This window comes from Oreochromis niloticus, linkage group LG20 (assembly GCF_001858045.2).
Source record: "Oreochromis niloticus isolate F11D_XX linkage group LG20, O_niloticus_UMD_NMBU, whole genome shotgun sequence".
NCBI lineage: Eukaryota > Metazoa > Chordata > Actinopteri > Cichliformes > Cichlidae > Oreochromis > Oreochromis niloticus.
Window position 1 is genome coordinate 300,172 of NC_031984.2, and position 18,327 is coordinate 318,498.

Sequence of the window (18,327 nt, forward strand, 5' to 3'; positions counted from 1 at the left end):
ATGTTATGCTAACATAGCTGTGTCGCTAGCGATCACGTAGCACATCATTATATACCAGCTAGCCCAACTTCAGTAACCCTACAAACGTCACTGCTGTTTAGTTTTCAGTCTTCATTTACGCTGGAAGTGATAGCAGAGCTGTACGTTTGAATGTTTCAGAAATCTCTCAGTCAGAACATGCTATATCATGTTTAGGTGGAAGCTAGCGAGCTAACTTCCTGCTAACTTCTAACTCCGTTAAATTTAATAAATTCTGTTTTCATGGATGCCTGGATGTTAAACTTAATAGTTACACCTGGTAAAGCAGCAACGCTGATCATTTTATTAAAGATGAAAGAATTTAGACAGTTTTTAACTCTCAGTGATGCTGCAGTGTTCGTTTGACTTTGGGACCTGAAGCTGAGTTTGGACCCAGACGTGGCTAATGACATCAGACTAAAAGACCGGATACGTTTCATCCCAGAGAGTCCCAGATTTAAGCCCTGTTGGGACTCCTCTCTTTGGGACGTGGATCAAGATGCGCCTCATCACATGAGCCATGGTGTGAAAACAGGTATGGGTCACTATCAGCAGAGGTTTCAGGCGAACCCATCGTGACGGCTTGCCTCACCCTATCATGTGACCTATTGAGGTCAGCTGACACAAGATGTGAGGAGCGGTCGAGGCACCTGGGAAGGATTACAGATGGCAGACAGTTGGTGTCATAAGCCCCGCCCTCTGCCCAGTCACTAGAGTACCATGACCTGGACGACCGACAACTTAACGTCGTTGATTCAAAGCGTTTGTTTTATTGAACTACTTTTCACTGAACACCGAACTTTAGTCCAGACGTCAAAGTTCAGCTTTAGGAAACTGATATGAGAACAGACTGACTGCTTTAAGGTAAAAATAGGACTTTTACTTTGAAAATCAATGTTTGCAGAGCTCCTTTCCTTCAGGATTTCTCTCTTAAACAGCTGCAACGAGCTCGTGCACGCCTTCCTCAGGTCTGAACAAGATGCTAGCTAACATTACCGCCGTCATCGTTTTATTTCTCCGGGAACAAACGCAGCTGGTCTCTGCGCAGGATCAACCGACACGACTAAACTGAAGTCACTTCCTGTTTTTAATCTTGACTGATCACTGCAGGTACTTTCAGTTTTTTGACTGGTTTTGTTTTTAATTTTCTAGAAATGGGGTCTCTAAGTCAGGTGGTGACCCTTTAATGGGCCCTGAAGGTACTGCAGGAGGGCGCTGTGATGACCACGTGACCATGTGTGTTCTCTGTGATAGGCTAGACTGAACATGAGCACGTGAATTGCAGAAAGGCGGAAGTTTGGAAGGACCGGTCCAAAGTTCGGGACTGCAGCTGCGCAGAAACCCGCCCTGCTTCAGCGCACGCACGGGGACGAGCCGAGCACCCAAACGCAGCACGGGTCCGAGTGCACCTTAACGCGCGACACACTGGGCGCGCGTGCACGCACGCATACACCTTAGAACCACTGCGTCGCGCACCCGCGGTGTTCGCTAACATGCAAACGAAACAAAGACGGACACGCGCATCATGCACATGTAGGCGAGTACACGGATGACTGCAGCAGGCTGCGCGCACTCACCTCCAAGTTGTTGTTCGTCTCCGCGTCGATGCGCGCTCACGGCCCCGGTCCTCCGAGCTGAGTCTGAACTCCGGCAGCGCGCACACTCCGGACCGAACCTCCAGAACGTCCAAGATCCACGGTGATCCACGCGGACTGCAGCGGGACGAAGAGCCGAGACAGAAGCTTCACCTCCAGCATCAGCGGCACCAACAGGAGGAGGAGGAGGAGGAGAGGAGGAGGGGTCTGAAAGATGAAGATATGCCTCTCTCTCTGTGATCGATCAGGGTTTGATTAACCCCCCCCCCAACACACACACGGATTTCCGTTGCACATTTGAAGCACCCGTAAAATCTGTGTGTGTTTGTCTGTGTGTGTGTCTGTGTGTGTGTCTGTCTGTGTTTGTGTGTGTGTGTGTGTGTGTGTCTGTCTGTGTTTGTGTGTCTGTTTGTGTGTGTGTGTGTGTGTGTGTGTGTGTCTGTCTGTCTGTCTGTCTGTGTGTGTGTGTGTGTGTGTGTCTGTCTGTGTTTGTGTGTCTGTTTGTGTGTGTGTGTGTGTGTGTGTGTCTGTCTGTCTGTGTGTCTGTGTGTGTGTGTGTGTGTGTGTGTGTCTGTCTGTGTGTCTGTGTGTGTGTGTCCTGAGCTTGTGGTTTTCCTGCTGTTCCTAAATTCCGATCCGACTGTATTCCTGCTTCTATGTCATAACATTTGGCAAAATTCAACTGTGGAAGTCTTGAAGTCCACAATCGTCCACATGATGATGACATCACATGATCATATCACATGATGACATCACATGATCAGAGAAGCTCCTCAGTGCTGCTGGTGCTCGTAACAGTTTTATTGCGTAGCTGCTCAGCGGTGACCCAGACACGTCAGGTGGATCATTTGGTTGTGGAACGGTTCAGAAGTCGTGTTAAAGCACAAACACACAGCATCTCTGTGACGGCCATGCTGCGTCGCATTAAAAGCACTTTATTTTCAGAAATTAACGAATCTTTATGAAAGTCCAGAATGTCAATGTTATCATACGAAATCATGCTGCAGATTCTGAGAGCACAGACTGAGGCAGCTTTTCCACGGAGGTGTCACAGGTCTGTATGTAAAGCTAAGCACCTGACTTTCCTGCTTTCCGGCTTCAAGAGGTCAGGCTAACATGAAGTCACTGGCATCGGAAGAAGAAGGGCCAGGGTCAGACTGTTCTCAGTAACGACATGTCGAGGGTCTCTTATGGGTGGAGACAAAAGCCATCATGTGACAGGAAGAAGATCCTGAAAATGGAACAAACTTCAGCCCGTGGCCATTAATCTGCTCCTGCTGGTGTGATTACTGCTGATCCTCGGCTCCACACTGGGAGGGATTCTTCTCTGAAGCCCTCACATGGCTGCAGATTTAAAACCTAAATGTTCACATGAAGCCAGTTATCAACTCGCTAATTTAACCCAGGGTTTTATCTGCATGAAGGGGCGGGGCTGGCAGCCTCTGAACACAGGACATTTCACAGATCATGTGATTTTTGGAAATGAGGAAATGAGTCCTGAATGTCACCCACTGCAAAGGCAGAGGGTGATTAAAAATCTAAAAAGCACGCAAGTCTAGTCAACATGGTGATTTTGGCACAGAGACGTAAAATAAAGATTTGAAATGCAGTGAATGAATTTGTGTCTGAGCGCGCTTAGTGCTGCTGTTTGTTTCTAAGGTGACAACGGCCAGACAGTCGAGTGTTAAAAACAGAGACTTAGAACTGCAGCAGGTTAAGAAGACTCAGGAGTTGCTCAGCCTGGAAGCACAGAGACTCATCAGTCGGCTCAGACGGCTGCCTCTGGATGACGACTCCTCCAGGAGGAGTTCAGCACTGCTCACTTTAAACTCCGCCCCCTGCTCTGAGGCTTGAATGGAAATGAAACACACGTAACATATGAACATTCACACACTTTAAATGAATCCACAATGGCTCCATCTTATTCCTGGTTGTGGCCCAGAGGGAAATGTTTCATGTTTTGCTGCCTGAAGGAGATCACCTCGTTAAACAAACTTCCTGTGCTGACCTGAACTCACAGCTCAGCAGCTCCTCCGCTCTCATTCTGCACACATGATGTCAGCGGCCTTCTGACTGCAGCGCGTCACGTTGCCACGCTGCTGCTGATTTAAACTGTAAATATCTGCTGTGACTTAAGGCCTGTAACTGTGCTCTGTTTAAGCAGAGCGTATTTCATACAGAGCTGCAGCCAAGATTTTGTTCTTCTCCTCTGACAGCTGAGCAGCGATTCATCAAATACTCTGTGTTACTAAAAGGATCTTACCTGGAAATGTGATTAAGTATGATTAGTTTTTAGGGGAGAGGTCAAACTTCTTCATGAGCTAAAAGTAAGTCCAGTTGTCTTTGTTTCTAGGAATTATAATATAATAATAATAATTATCATTATTATTATTATTATTGTTATTTATTTTATTTTTTCTAGTCTAGAAGCCATTGGTAAAGAAGCGAAACAGAAGGGCTGAGGTGTGAGAATTACACAAGAACTGGGCTGAAAATCAGTGATTGGAGTTAAACAGAGTTGATGTAATTAGAGAAAGACACGGCACTGGGACAATGACTGATTTCAACTTGCAGGGAAAAAAAAACACTGAAACTTCTTTTGGGACCAGATCAGCAAAGTGTTTTCTTTAAATCAGATTTGGCTTAAGTGCAGGTTGTCATCTCTTGGTGACATCAAACATAAATAATAGCCCTTTAGGTGAGAGAGCAGAAGGTGAGAGAGCCACCGGACCTGTAGGATTACTATGTCTGAGCTGTTTCTTGAGCCAGCGTCTCATTTTTGTTGTTTTCTGCTTTTTCGCCTTGCGTCACATTTTGTCCTTTGTTCCCATCTCCTCCCTCGATGTCCTTTAACCTGCCCTCAGGCTCTCGGTGCCCCTCTGAAAGTCTTTTCCACTGAGTGAAATTAATCACGGTGCAAAATAAGGCTGATATCTGAGGGGTGTCGTGTATCACATATCACAGCAGCATTACTGGAGATATTTTAGCAGCAGTAACATGTGTAACATGTGTGGCTCTGGTTTTACTCAGTGTCTACTCTGTAGTTCAGCACTATGTGTCCAGTTTGCAGCTAAACTCTGAAGAAGTGTACATGTGGTGTGCTGTGACAGTCTTAAGACAGGATGATCATCTTTACTAGGTGAGAACCTCAGAGGACAAAGTGCTCCTGTGGACTGATTTCTAATGGCAGTAATGAGGCCTAAACAGGAAACATGGAAAAACTCTTTCTGTCTTTGAATACAAAGAGCAGGAGGAGGAGGTGCTGTCCTCCTGTCATGGACGTAGGGATCACTGACACTGTGTCTGTATTGTGAAGAAGACGGTGATGGCTCAAATACTGGTAATGTTCGTATTTACATTGTGCTGCAAAGCTTGATGACAGCACAGAGCCTGTTTGGTTATGACTCTGTATCCTGTATTAATGATTTTCTGTTCTTTTTGAGTGACCTGCTGAGGGTGGAGCTGCTTTAAATGCAGAGGCCAATAAAACGGACTAAACCATCTGTTGTGACCACGCAAGGGGGACTGGGGTTTATTCTTGTTCAATGTTTAGCTATGGTCTCTGTACTTCCCACCTTTCATGTATACAATGGTTCATTCACTTACTATAATAAGGTACCTTTTTTGAGTTATGATATTTTGTTAAGTTGACCTCCTTCATGGGCCCACATAGTTTTTAAAATAGCTTGTTCCTGTCATTTTGAATTTTTGTCATAATTTTGTCTTTTTGCTGCTGTATGATCTTGGCTGCTTGGTCCGTGATAAAGAAGAGGAGGCCTGACAGACCTCTGCAGGCCGAGTGCTTTAACAGCAGTGTGTGAGAGACAAACTGCAGCACTTCCAGAGACAGCGAGGATGGATGTCTGAGCTACAGTTTAGTATGCAGTAAAGTTTTTAACCGTCTAATGAGGCCACATACAACAGCACTGCAGTTTCTGTCAGCACCACTCATTGCTGAAGTCATTTCAGTCCAGGTCTTACCTGGAGCAATGGAGCTGGTTCCTCTGGATGATACACACAGGAAGTAGATCTGTTTTCATTTTTTATTCTCTTCTAATCTCCAGCACCAAGTCTCTGCAGCTAAAAGCACTTTACATAAAAACCGGAGACACAAAAGACATTCGAGAGTTTTGTTTTTCTGACCCCGACTGTAGCCCTGACCTTTCTGCACGGACTGTAAATACAGACACCGGCGTCATCGTCACAGGTTTAGAAGCCTCGAGCTGATTTGACGCCTGACTGAGACACCAACAGGTGCTGCATGTTTACCTGTTGAGCAGCAGGTAACCTGCTCTAAATCCAGTCTCTAAAAATAAAAAAATATTCACATCTTAAAAGTGAAGCCAATGCAGACGTGTCTGCTTTCTCTCTAGTGTCCATGAGAAAATTAGCCTCCTGGTCAACTGATCTGGTCTGACTGGTCCCGTTAGAGCCACAGAAGAACAGGAAGCGGGGGAATGTTTGGGGCGGGGCTACCTTCATTTGTCAAGTTCAGTCTGTGGATGTTTAACCCTGATTCTGATTGTGTGGAATAGTTTGAGCAGTTTCTTCGCTTGTTCTCACAGCTGAATGCATTTTAATATGTTCATCACTATATCCACACATTAGGGCTTCAGCAGGAGGGGAACGCGTCACAGTTCACACAGTCTGCCTCAGCCTCGTTTTCTCTTATCAGATTCACATTGTTCCTGTGATACGGGGGTCTTTAAATACACTTTGAATGAGAAAGTAGCACAGTGAGTCAGCAGCACATCATCAGGGAGAAGCTCCACTGCCAAAACCCTCTGGTCCAACCGTTGACAGTGGTGAGAGCGAGTGATTCATCCATGTGCTCGACACCTTTGCTCTAAAGAGTCTGTCAGTTACTCCGTAATATAGTTCCAAATCACAGCAGCTGTGTCTGTACACTGTGAAAGATCCAAGACAGACCCCACCGTGGTTTCATGCTTTTGCTTTTTACACTGTCACGGCTGCAGCTTTTCAGTTGCTAGCCGAACACACACCAACAACAACAACATTATTCAGGACCCCGTGCAGGCTGGCGAGGCGTGATTGCGGATGCCGTGCGGTCCGCCTCCCCTGCAGCATCACGCCCCACACAGGAGCGGGAGGGAATCAGCCCTGACCATCAGCATCCCCGGTCCCTGGCCCAGCGACAGGGAGGTCTTAGTTCCGGTGGCCGCCTGCACATCCAGCAGCGGTGGTGACAAGGTGGGTCCGGGCCCCCCGAGCTGGTCCAGGGGCCACCTGTGTGGCAATTAAACAACACTGCGCAAGTACAGCTGGTTTAAAGTGTTTCAAGGAGAAATGATTTTCTCTCTATAAAGAATGGGAAAAATGAGGCCCTGCACTTCCTCTGTGTCCTGACGAAGAAGGAACCTGGACCAGCAGCTGGTGCTGGCCTTCTACTCAGTGGAGAGCAAGCTCTCCTCCTGCCTGGTGTTTGGTACTCAGGGGCCACAACTGGGAACAAGAAGGCTGCACAGAGGGTCATTAACACCACCCAAAACATCACTGGCTGCCCTCTGCCATCGCCAGATCCTCCTGTCTCAGGTAAATCAGGGCAAAAAATCCTGGCACAACTTCACCTGCTTCCAAGGTGCATGGAGAAGATGAAAGAATTAAAAAAGCAGCAACTCCAGCAACACTTGAGAAACAAAGAACAGCTTTAATAATTGACCTTTACCTCAGGTAAATCAGGGCCATCACAGGTGATCCCTCGCACCCGCCCACCACCTGTTTAGCCTGCCGGCCTCTGGTCAGGTCCCACACCTGCAGACTCACTAACAGCTTCTTCCCCGCACACCCCAGCCCTGCAGGGTGACGTAGAGCGCAGAAGGATTTGCTGCATGTTTACACAGACAGAGTTCGAACAGAATGTCCTTAGCTACACATTACAATCAGTAATATTAACATGATCAAGGCTAGGCAGGGCGGTTGTTTGGTTTTTTGTGTCTGTCTTTGTGATTCCAGGAAAAAGGAGCAGATACGAGGCGAGGAGGATTCGTAGGGATACAGCAGACTGCCATGTTGGTTCTGGCCATAATAATGATCTGTTATTGTCGCAGTACAAAAACTGTATGACCCAATGAGGGTCATCTTTTGTGTGAAGACAGATGCTTGATTTCACACAGGAAACCAGCGCTCTAACTGGTAATTTCAACTTCTAAAGCAAATTAAATCTTTTTAAATGACAGATGTTTCTCCTGAGTACAGACAGGAACAGAGACCAAGAGACTAAAAATGATAAATAATGAACTCAAAGACTACAAAATAATTAAAAATAGAAAACACTGGGTCACCAACCCAGGACCAAGACAGCTATTCTGTTGTTATTGGTCCTGGATCAGGATCGCTGCTGGATCATTGGGGGGGGGGGGGTCTCATGGTTCAACTGATTGGGATCGGGCTGTCAGGTCACTTTGTTGATCATTTATATGCAAATTGTCATGACACTGATCAACAACCACTGATCAAAGTAGGACCTTTTAGGGCTAAATAGCATTGGTCTCAGCACAGAGCCCTGTGGAACTCCATAAATGACTTTGGTGAGTAAAGAAGACTTTTCATTTCTATGTGGAGTCTATCAGACACATCCACAAATCCACACCAGCACAGTACATTTCGCTAACAAGAAATTATTTTCATCTGCATATTGAAATGTTTTGAATGTTTCCAGCAAGACAGAGATGAGTCCACTGTCTTAGGCTCTGAGTCATGTACAGCCCATTTATGAGTCACTCTTTAGATGCTGGGAGGTGAATGTTTCATCATTTCCTGGGCTAATAATTCCAGTAGGGATCATTTTTAATAGTTTTGTGTTAAGGCAGAATGACACCACGGGAGACGGACAAATCTGGAACAAACAAAGAAGACAAATAAAACTTAAACACGGGGAAAACTGCATCATTATTCTTCTTCTTCTTCTTCTTCTTCTTCTTCTTCTTCTTCTTCTTCTTATTATTATTATTATTATTATTAGTGTATAAAGATATAGTTTTCCTTTTATGGGCAGAAATAAGATGAATTCTTTTGTTTATTAATTTTCTGTGATGTTTAAGTGTCAGCCTTATGTAATGACACTGATACAAAGATTTATATTAAACTATATGTGGGTTTCATTAGATTTACAATGGAAACTACTTTAGAAACCAGTTACACATAATAAAAGGTCATTTAGTGTAATATGACATCCTATGGATCATTTTTAAAGGACAGACACGGTGGGGAGGGCGTGTCCCAGGATTTGTCTCTGTTGCCTTGCAGCTAACACTGGGGTGGTTTACAGATGAATGTGAAGCAGCTGTGACAGCCACGTTTGAGGCTGTGGTTTGGGAACCAGTGCGTTGCTCGATCGAGTGTTAGACTGACAGACATGGGCTAACATCCAATCACTGGTTGTAAATGTCTGTAAAACTGCCCTCTGTCGACAGTTTATTAGGTACAGCTGTCCAGGACTAATTGTAATAAACAGCAGACCTGCCTCCTAAGCCCAGCATGTGTTTCTATTGTGTTGTTCAGCCTGTTTGTATTACTGGTGGTATTTTAATACCAATACTGCAATACCATTAAACTGCTCACTGCTCCACATAAATCTTCGGCGGACTCGGGCAGGATAGAAAATCTTTGTTCCTCCTCTCGGTTACCCCGAGCAACAGGATGTCCTGTTTTGGTCAGATGAAGCTGAATCAGTGCATGGTGGTGAAATGCAGCTGACCCTCGGAGCATCCCGCTGCTGCCTCATTACGCTGTCGTAAGAGCTGTTTGTCTGAGTCGGCCGCAGGGCAGCTTGGAGGAAGGCTGCCTCATTACTTCAGCTGTCACTGCTCAGCATGCAACAGCCTCAGTGATTGGAGCAACAGGTACATGAATTCTGACTGATCACTGTAGTGAGCATGATCATTGCAGCTCTCTGCATGCTGCCACGTTCACATAAAATAGCAGTAAAAGTGAAATGCTGTACCATTAGAGTTCATCTATAAATATTTTTCTTTTAAATTTAGGGAAGAAATTTGAATCCCCCAAACTTTAATGACTCATTAAACTTTTTTATTCATTGGTGTCAGCCAGGTGTCCTTCAGCAGCAGCATACGACACATCTGTCACTCTTCGCTCGTCACATGGTCACTTGTAAACGACCCCTTGGCATCACATTTAAACACATTTGGTAAGCATCGCTACATCCTGCTGGGAACAGGCTGTTCGGTCTGTTCAGGCTCCTTCATTTTGCAGACTTCTGTCTAAACTAGACCAACCATGGCTTCTCCTCAAGACAGAGCAATTTATACACAGGACACGTGAGAGGAGCCATGTTTATGTGAACAGTGAATTACATGTGGTTCTTCCAATCCAACTGAAACTCAAATGACTGCAGAAAGGTTGAGTAGACATGACACACCTTCATAAGTGTCATCTAGGACACTACTGCATATACAGTGGCTTGCAAAAGTATTCGGCCCCCTTGAACTTTCCCACATTTTGTCACATTACAGCCACAAACATGAATCAATGTCATTGGAATTCCAGGTGAAAGACCAATACAAAGTGGTGTACACGTGAGAAGTGGAACGAAAATCATACATGATTCCAAACATTTTTTACAAATAAATAACTGCAAAGTGGGGTGTGCGTAATTATTCAGCCCCCTGAGTCAATACTTTGTAGAACCATCTTTTGCTGCAGTTACAGCTGCCAGTCTTTTAGGGTATGTCTCTACCAGCTTTGCACATCTACAGACTGAAATCCTTGCCCATTCTTCTTTGCAAAACAGCTCCAGCTCAGTCAGATTAGATGGACAGCGTTTGTGAACAGCAGTTTTCAGATCTTGCCACAGATTCTCGATTGGATTTAGATCTGGACTTTGACTGGGCCATTCTAACACATGGATATGTTTTGTTTTAAACCATTCCATTGTTGCCCTGGCTTTATGTTTAGGGTCATTGTCCTGCTGGAAGGTGAACCTCCGCCCCAGTCTCAAGTCTTTTGCACACTCCAACAGGTTTTCTTCCAAGATTGCCCTGTATTTGGCTCCATCCATTGTCCCATCAACTCTGACCAACTTCCCTGTCCCTGCTGAAGAGAAGCACCCCCAGAGCATGATGCTGCCACCACCATATGTGACAGTGGGGATGGTGTGTTCAGAGTGATGTGCAGTGTTAGTTTCCCGCCACACATAGCGTTTTGCATTTTGGCCAAAAAGTTCCATTTTGGTCTCATCTGACCAGAGCACCTTCTTCCACATGTTTGCTGTGTCCCCCACATGGCTTGTGGCAAACTGCAAACAGGACTTCTTATGGTTTTCTGTTAACAATGGCTTTCTTCTTGCCACTCTTCCATAAAGGCCAAGTTTGTGCAGTGCACGACTAATAGTTGTCCTATGGACAGATTCCCCCACCTGAGCTGTAGATCTCTGTAGCTCGTCCAGAGTCACCATGGGCCTCTTGGCTGCATTTCTGATCAGCGCTCTGCTTGTTCGGCCTGTGAGTTTAGGTGGACGGCCTTGTCTTGGTAGGTTTACAGTTGTGCCATACTCCTTCCATTTCTGAATGATGGCTTGAACAGTGCTCCGTGGGATGTTCAAGGCTTGGGAAATCTTTTTATAGCCTAAGCCTGCTTTAAATTTCTCAATAACTTTATCCCTGACCTGTCTGCTGTGTTCTTTGGACTTCATGGTGTTGTTGCTCCCAATATTCTCTTAGACAACCTCTGAGGCCGTCACAGAGAAGCTGTATTTGTATTGACATTAGATTACACACAGGTGCACTCTATTTAGTCATTAGCACTCATCAGGCAATGTCTATGGGCAACTGACTGCACTCAGACCAAAGGGGGCTGAATAATTATGCACACCCCACTTTGCAGTTATTTATTTGTAAAAAATGTTTGGAATCATGTATGATTTTCATTCCACTTCTCACGTGTACACCACTTTGTATTGGTCTTTCACCTGGAATTCCAATGACATTGATTCATGTTTGTGGCTGTAATGTGACAAAATGTGGGAAAGTTCAAGGGGGCCGAATACTTTTGCAAGCCACTGTATAGATAGATCTATAGACAGATAAATAACTAGAATGTACCATCCAAAAGTAAAACTAAATGTATAAAATGTGCATTTATAAGTAACTCGAATTCTACGCTCAAAAGGGAGCGGGGAGAAGTATGGCTGTACCTCATTGAATTTCCATGTCCTTCTCTGTGTTGCATTTAAAAAACTCAGCCATCAGCTGTCTCTGGTGCCTCAGCTTTAACATCATGTTTGAAGATAAGGGTGTGGCTGTAGTTCAGTAGGTGGAGCAGGTCATCTGCTACTCGGTAGGTTGGTGGTTCTATCCCCGACTGCTCCGGTCTGCAAGCCAAATATCCTTGGGCAAGACACTGACCCCAAGTTTCTCTCCAAGGCATCCGTCAGAGTATGAATGTTAGATAGAAAGCACTGCAAAAAAGTGCTGGTGTGAATGGTGAAACAGGCAAGTTGTATAAGTACTTTGAGTACTCACACTGAGTAAAGTACTATATAAGAACCAGTCCATATATGTTGCTACCCCTCATTACTGTCTAAGGAATAAATTCAAAGTTTGTCTTACTTTCAAATGGCCAGTATACGTGCACATTCATTCCTGACCATTCACATGCAAACAAATCAAATTACACACACCTGTAGTCATAGATTCACTCACACCTGCACACTCTTTATAAAGGAGAGAAGTGATGAGCTAAGACTGACTACATAGTTAATGAAACTTGCCTTCCCTGGATCGCTGCCTCCTTTCTGCTCTGACCAGCAGAGCCATCACACAGAGGAGAGTCTGAAACTTCAGTGTCACAGCTGATGTGCTGTGTGTTGGAGACACAGATGCAGACAGGTACATACTGCCAACAGGTGAGACGTCGGACCTTTATCTGATTAGATGATGTGGAGCACCGCATCTCCACTGAGGGCTGAGCTATCTCCAATCCTGCTCACTGTTTACAGCCTGAATATGAGAACAGCTTACTGAATGATGAGCTGCTGTTTCTTCTCTTACAGGTATACGTTCAATCTTCAGGTAAAACAACGTGTATTTGGTACGAGATCCCATCCTGAGGCTGAATGCTGGGTGTTAAATGGACAGCAGCTGCTGCGTCTGATGTGTTTCCACTCCATTAGTCTGGCTAAGGAAGTGTTTCAGCCACGGGGCGTCTGAGAGCACGAGCGATCTCATCTGTCAGTGTCAGTCTCTCAGCTCAACAGGCGACAAGCACTGCAGCAATAACATGACTGCTCTGAATCCTGCTGATCACAGCTGGAGGCCGTGGACCATCGATACCGACAATCAAATGAGATTTAGTGTGAGATGACCAGTTTAACCAGTTTAAGTGGTGTTCATACACCTCTCTGCATTTAATCAGTACTTATTAGTAATCTCTGGCTCTTATCCATGATGTTTTTGTCGTCCTTCCCTCACCCCAACCGGTCACTGTAGATGGCTGCTTCTCCCTGAGCCTGGTTCTTCTGGAGGTTTCTTCCTGTTAAAAGGTCGTTTTTTCCTTCCCACTCTTGCCAAAGCACTTGTGCACAGCAGGTCATACGATTCTTGGAGTTTTCTCAGTATTATTGAAGGGTCTTTACTTTACAATATAAAGCACCTTTAGGCAACTATTGTTGTGATTTGGTGCCACAAAAGTAAAACTGAAGCACTTAGGCTGCAAAAAAGTGCCGGTGTGAATGCTGAAACAGGCAAGTATAAGTACTCTGAGTACTCAGAGAAGTAGAAGAACTTGCCATGCTTGGTGTGATGCTGATTCTTCTTAGTCTGACTCATTTCATCCACACCACGGGGACGCCATCCACAAACATCTGCTGCTCGGTGGCGAGGTTACACATTTTTCTTTTGCAGTGCTCAGAAATGATTATCGAAGATAATTGCTTTGGGCTGACACAGACTCCTTTCATCTGCTTCAGGAAATAAAGATAAAAATGGGAACAAATCAGCATCTCTGCAGCTGAATACTCTTTCCAATAAACCACCTGCTGAGTGTACAACACCTTTAATGCCGGTCTTTGAGTTCCTTCCTCTCATCTAACCAACAGTTTAAAATCACCTCAGTATTGGTTTGAGCTTCACTTCTGCTCAGTGTCCACAGAGTTACTTCTCTACCCTTTCCAGCTCGACTCTGCAGAATGTGGGAGCAGACCTGAAGGTGTCTTTGGATGTTTGAGATCATTAGAAAATGATTTCTTACCTCCAGCATTTCTACCTGTACACAGGAAATGTGGTTGAGACTAAAGACTTTCACCTCTGCTGATTCCTCCTTTGGCTCTAACGGTTCTAAAAAGCTTTGCATCATAAAAAGATCAAAGTTGATCTTTCAGACATACGCGACACAAGAAAAGTTCACAGACGACCAGCTGAGATGAAGTGATTGGAGAGCTACCAGTTAGGTGAAGCAGGAAGCTCACAGAAATAACAAAGGAAAGAAGAAGGTGAAGTCAAGCCTTCAGAACAACAGTTGAAATCAACAGTGGGTTCATTTGCTGCAGATATCACTGAGGCATTATGGGTATTTGGCTGCCTTTTTGTCAACGTGATGGACCAGGAGTCAAACTGGCAGATAAAATAATGTGTTCACACCACACATGTATACTGTCCAGTAAACGTAACTGGTTTTACTGGTACTGTCTATTTAAACGCACAGTAAGAGGCTGTTAGCTCCCTCAGCTCAGTGTGCAGCGCTGCAGTCTGGATTCACTGCAATGATGTATGTCTGCTTCTGAATAATTAATGGAAGACAGAAACTGAACGAAAGCAGGAAACCGATGAGGGGAGCTCTGAAAACTGGTCAGCTTTAAATAAAGATGGTGGGTGGGTGGCAGAGACTTTCTGGTACCTTCACTCTGTTCCCTGTCTCCATCTGAAGTCACGTCTTAGTTTCCTCTTTGCTTTTGTGCTGAGATTAAACATGTCGGAGTGGATTTCTTTCTTCTTCCACTGCATGTTGAAGAAATGCATTATTTTTCTGGAAACAGCTGGCGACTCACGCTGAGCGATGTGAAGACGCTGCTAAACGGTCTCTCTGCTTAACTGGTGTTTGACATTAAAACTGTCACCATAAAGACTGAAACACGCTGCAGGAAAATCACCAAAATAGATCAGCAGAGAAAGACGAGGGAGAAGCTTTGTGAGGAAGAGTGAGGACATACATCAGAGGGCTGGTACCTCGTTCACTGATCACCACGAGGCCACAAACGTCCAAGTGCCCAGTGGATCCTGAATGACCTCACTGGTATCTCTCTTGTCCGATAATCACACAAGCTTTTAAACTTAGATCGTGTGTGGTGCTTCCAGTTTAACCCAGCAACGGTTCCCCGTGCCCAATCCGCTCGTCTACTGATGCCAACTCTGCAGGCAGCTGATGGGTTTCATGAGTTCCTGTCTCATTCACAGGTCATTGTTAGCGATTGCTGATACATCGCAAAGCTAACATCGTCATCAGGTAATAGCTGACAGTCATCAAATTGTTTCTGAGAACAAAGGTTTGCTTCTGTCCTCTAAAAGCATTTCAACTATAACCTGAAACCACAGTAGATGGTGACTGCTGCCTGCAGACTGTCGATGCCCGTGTGCCGATATGTAACAGAGCTCTTACAGACCTTCAAAGGTGGTTGTTTCATCTGCCTGCGTGTTTGCTGTGAGACATAATTTATTCATATTGGACCCGCTGTGCTGCATCATTTAATCAAATAAAGCTCTTCCAACTTTTTGCAGTGTGCACATGTCTACATCCTGTACCTGTCTGTACCTGTCTGTCATGGGCTGAGTGACCAGCTGGAAATTTCCATCAGTGCCTGAGCATCCTTGGCTCCGCCCGTGGGCAGGACTACCTCAGCTTTACGCATCTGGAGCTAACTGGGGCAATCAGGCCAGAGATGATTTAAGATCTGCACTGTCATCTCCTTCCTGCCAGTTCGTCAGCTGCCTGATGTTGGTAACCGGCTCTCACGTTCATGCTTCTGTTCTCAAGTAGCTTGACTCACGTTGTTTCTTGTGCTTCAGGACTTTTCTCCAGTGTCGATTGCTGCTCACCACTTGGATCTCGGTTCGTTTCCACTCACTGGGAAAAATCTCCGAACCTCACCTGCCTGCCCTCCTGCTCACTCACCACTTTGGATCCAACGAGGTCAGCTGTTTCACTTTTTCAAACTCTGAGGAATTACATCACCTCCCCCTCAATACCACACCTCCACCTCCTGCAAGTAAGATGAAAAGACTGTTATACTCACCCTCTCTAGTAATCCACTTTAACCCAGCTCTAACTCTGCTCTCCTCTCTCCCCAGTGTGACCATTACTTACCTGCCCAGATCCAGTTGTCCCCTCTCTAATAGTTGCACGGCTATGCTTCCATGCCACAGTTTGCCATGTCCCTGTGTTTTCACCTGTATTGTACAGTCACTAATAAATTGTGTTAAAACGCTCCCTTGCCTCCGCTCTGGGTGTCTGCGATGGGGTTCTGTTCAAGTTGCTGGCCTCCGTCCAGTGTGACGCCGTCTGCACCCGTCTGTAATCTGTCAATGACCTGGGAGATGATGGAGGTATTGAATGACCCCCCCCGTGTAGCATCTGTCTCAGTACTAGCAGCTGTATCATGTTTAATGCACTGGAGGAAATGTTTTAACCTGTGTTCTCAGTCTCTAGGTCAGGGGTCGGCAACCTGCGGCTCTTTAGTCTTAATACTGCGGCTCCGCGTGGTTTGGGCAAATAAATTAGAAGTATTTAGCTGAAGTGTATTTTATTTGTTAGTTCTTTTTAACTCGTAGTTCTAAATTGGAAGATTATTGTGATATTGAAAAATAAATATATATATATATATATATATATATATATATATATATATATATATATATATATATATTTATTTTCCATCGCTCAAAATAAGAGTCACACTCGGAAGCCGGTATACCCGCCGAAACGCCGTGCATTTATCCAGACTTTCAACCCCAGGTAGGCCAATTATGGATCTTCGGATCCACATTATGTCAGCAGCTGTTCTCCACCGTGAACTATGTTAAAGACAAACACCGTTCACGCCTGACAGATGACAGCTTACAGTCCTGCGTAAACTGACTTCGTATAGCCCCGATTTGCGGACTCTGTGGGCTGAGGTTCAGGAGCAGAAGTCCCCTTGTAAACAAATCACGGCAGACCCGACGATGTTTCCATGAGCATGCTTTTGAGCATCTCTTTATTGAGCACTTTTCACACAGGGTTGCTGTACGCATACAGCCGGCTGTAGCTTTTCAGCTCACAGCCTGACACACACCACCAACAGCACAGATGGCGCAGACGTAAAGGCAGCGAGGCGTGATTGCGGGTGTCCCTCAGGTGCGTCCGCCTCCCCTGCAGCGGCACTACAAACCATGCCCCGCCGCACGCATTAACCAGGTAAAATACATATTTAGGCAGAATTTTGCAAATATCTATTTTTCATTTTTCAGCAGCATAGTGCTTTTTTTCTAGTTATTTTTTTTAAAAGTCAGGTCAAGGCTCCAACAGCCCAAAGGCGATATAAGGGTGACGGCTGACAACAGTTTTTGTTTGCTACATGGATCATTTTAGTTCAGCTGGGTGTCTTTGCTTTTGTTATATTTAAGAGTTCAAAATGTGTTGATTACATAAATATAATTTAATTTTCTCTGTAGCACTTCATGGATTTCATAAGCAGCACACCTCAGTTGTTCACACAAAGCATAAAGATAAAAAACAATATATACAGTGTTATCTTCATTTTAGATGTCAAAAAGTATTTGCGGCTCCGTGTTTTCTTTTGTGTGGAAACCGGGTCCAAATGGCTGTTTGGGTGTAAAAGGTTGCTGACCCCTGGGCTAGGTGCAGCAAGTCAGGATGACTCTCTGATGTTAAATGGTCGTCTTTTCCATTAAAGGATGGAAGAAGTTGTGAACATGCGTTATGGATTTTCATTAAATTACATATGGCAGACTGTTTGTACAGTGTAAAATGGTAAAAGTCCATGTTTGACTATATTATGATGGTTTTACATTTGATAGCATTAAATATTCCCCAGTGAGTGCAGGTACACTTCAGAGCATCTTTCCTGCCATGAAATCAGCATTTTAATGAACAGTACCTGACAAATACAGAACTACAAACAAATGAGTCTCTGTGTTGTTTCTTGTGGCACAGTTGTCTCTGGTGACTCACAGACAAACTTGCAGAGCTCAGATTCCTGATTTGTCCTGGACGTTTTCAGAGAAAAGAGAAGAAGCAGAAATGGCTTTGGAAGAAGATATTCCAGGACTCAAACCTGAGACGAAGGAGTTTGTTTCTGACTGCCAGACATCAACGAGAAAAACAAGGACTCAGTGTGTTGAAGCCACTTGTACCTTCGTGTGTTCGTGCTGGAAGACTATTAAAGACATAAGAGAAATGATTTTTGTGTCCACATAGAAAACTAAGTGAACTCTGTCGCCACGTCTTTCACATCTGCAGATAGAAAAACATCCGGCTGATTTGTTATCGCTGCACCCAAAGCAGGAGGAAGAGCTCAAACAAGAGTGTTTTTGAGAGAGGAAGATGGACGAGAGGACAACAGGAGAGCTTTTGATTGTTACTGTGACTTAGATGGGATTATTTTGAAGTGGAAGGGAGGTGTGTGTTTGCCTGTCCCCACGAGTCAAAGTGTCACAGAAATGAAAGCAGAAAAAAGATATTAGAA

The 18,327-nt window shown here is 44.9% G+C and overlaps 1 protein-coding gene and 2 long non-coding RNA genes across 4 annotated transcripts in view; 2 read left to right on the forward strand and 1 right to left on the reverse strand.

Annotated features, from left to right (window-relative positions):
• The window catches only part of oprl1 (opiate receptor-like 1), an 83,533-nt gene extending 81,520 nt beyond the window's left edge, over window positions 1–2,013 (reverse strand). Inside the window, exon 1 of the mRNA XM_003446041.5 lies at window positions 1,596–2,013. The gene's annotated coding sequence lies outside the window, so the exon portion shown is untranslated. The remainder of the gene's footprint in view (window positions 1–1,595) is intronic.
• On the forward strand, window positions 350–1,589 carry LOC112843277 (uncharacterized). The gene is made up of 3 exons (XR_003215504.1): window positions 350–882; window positions 957–1,128; window positions 1,273–1,589. It is a non-coding gene; the product is annotated as an uncharacterized LOC112843277 (long non-coding RNA).
• Window positions 2,014–12,155: 10,142 nt separating the features above from the next.
• LOC102077576 (uncharacterized) lies at window positions 12,156–17,877 on the forward strand. 2 transcript variants are annotated; one of them, XR_270193.4, is made up of 4 exons: window positions 12,156–12,495; window positions 12,643–15,577; window positions 15,650–15,849; window positions 15,932–16,348. It is a non-coding gene; the product is annotated as an uncharacterized LOC102077576 (long non-coding RNA). The 2 variants fall into 2 exon arrangements; XR_003215503.1 differs by lacking the exon at window positions 12,156–12,495 and adding an exon at window positions 17,863–17,877 and having other exon boundaries at window positions 15,434–15,577; window positions 15,932–16,186.
• Window positions 17,878–18,327: the final 450 nt, after the last annotated feature.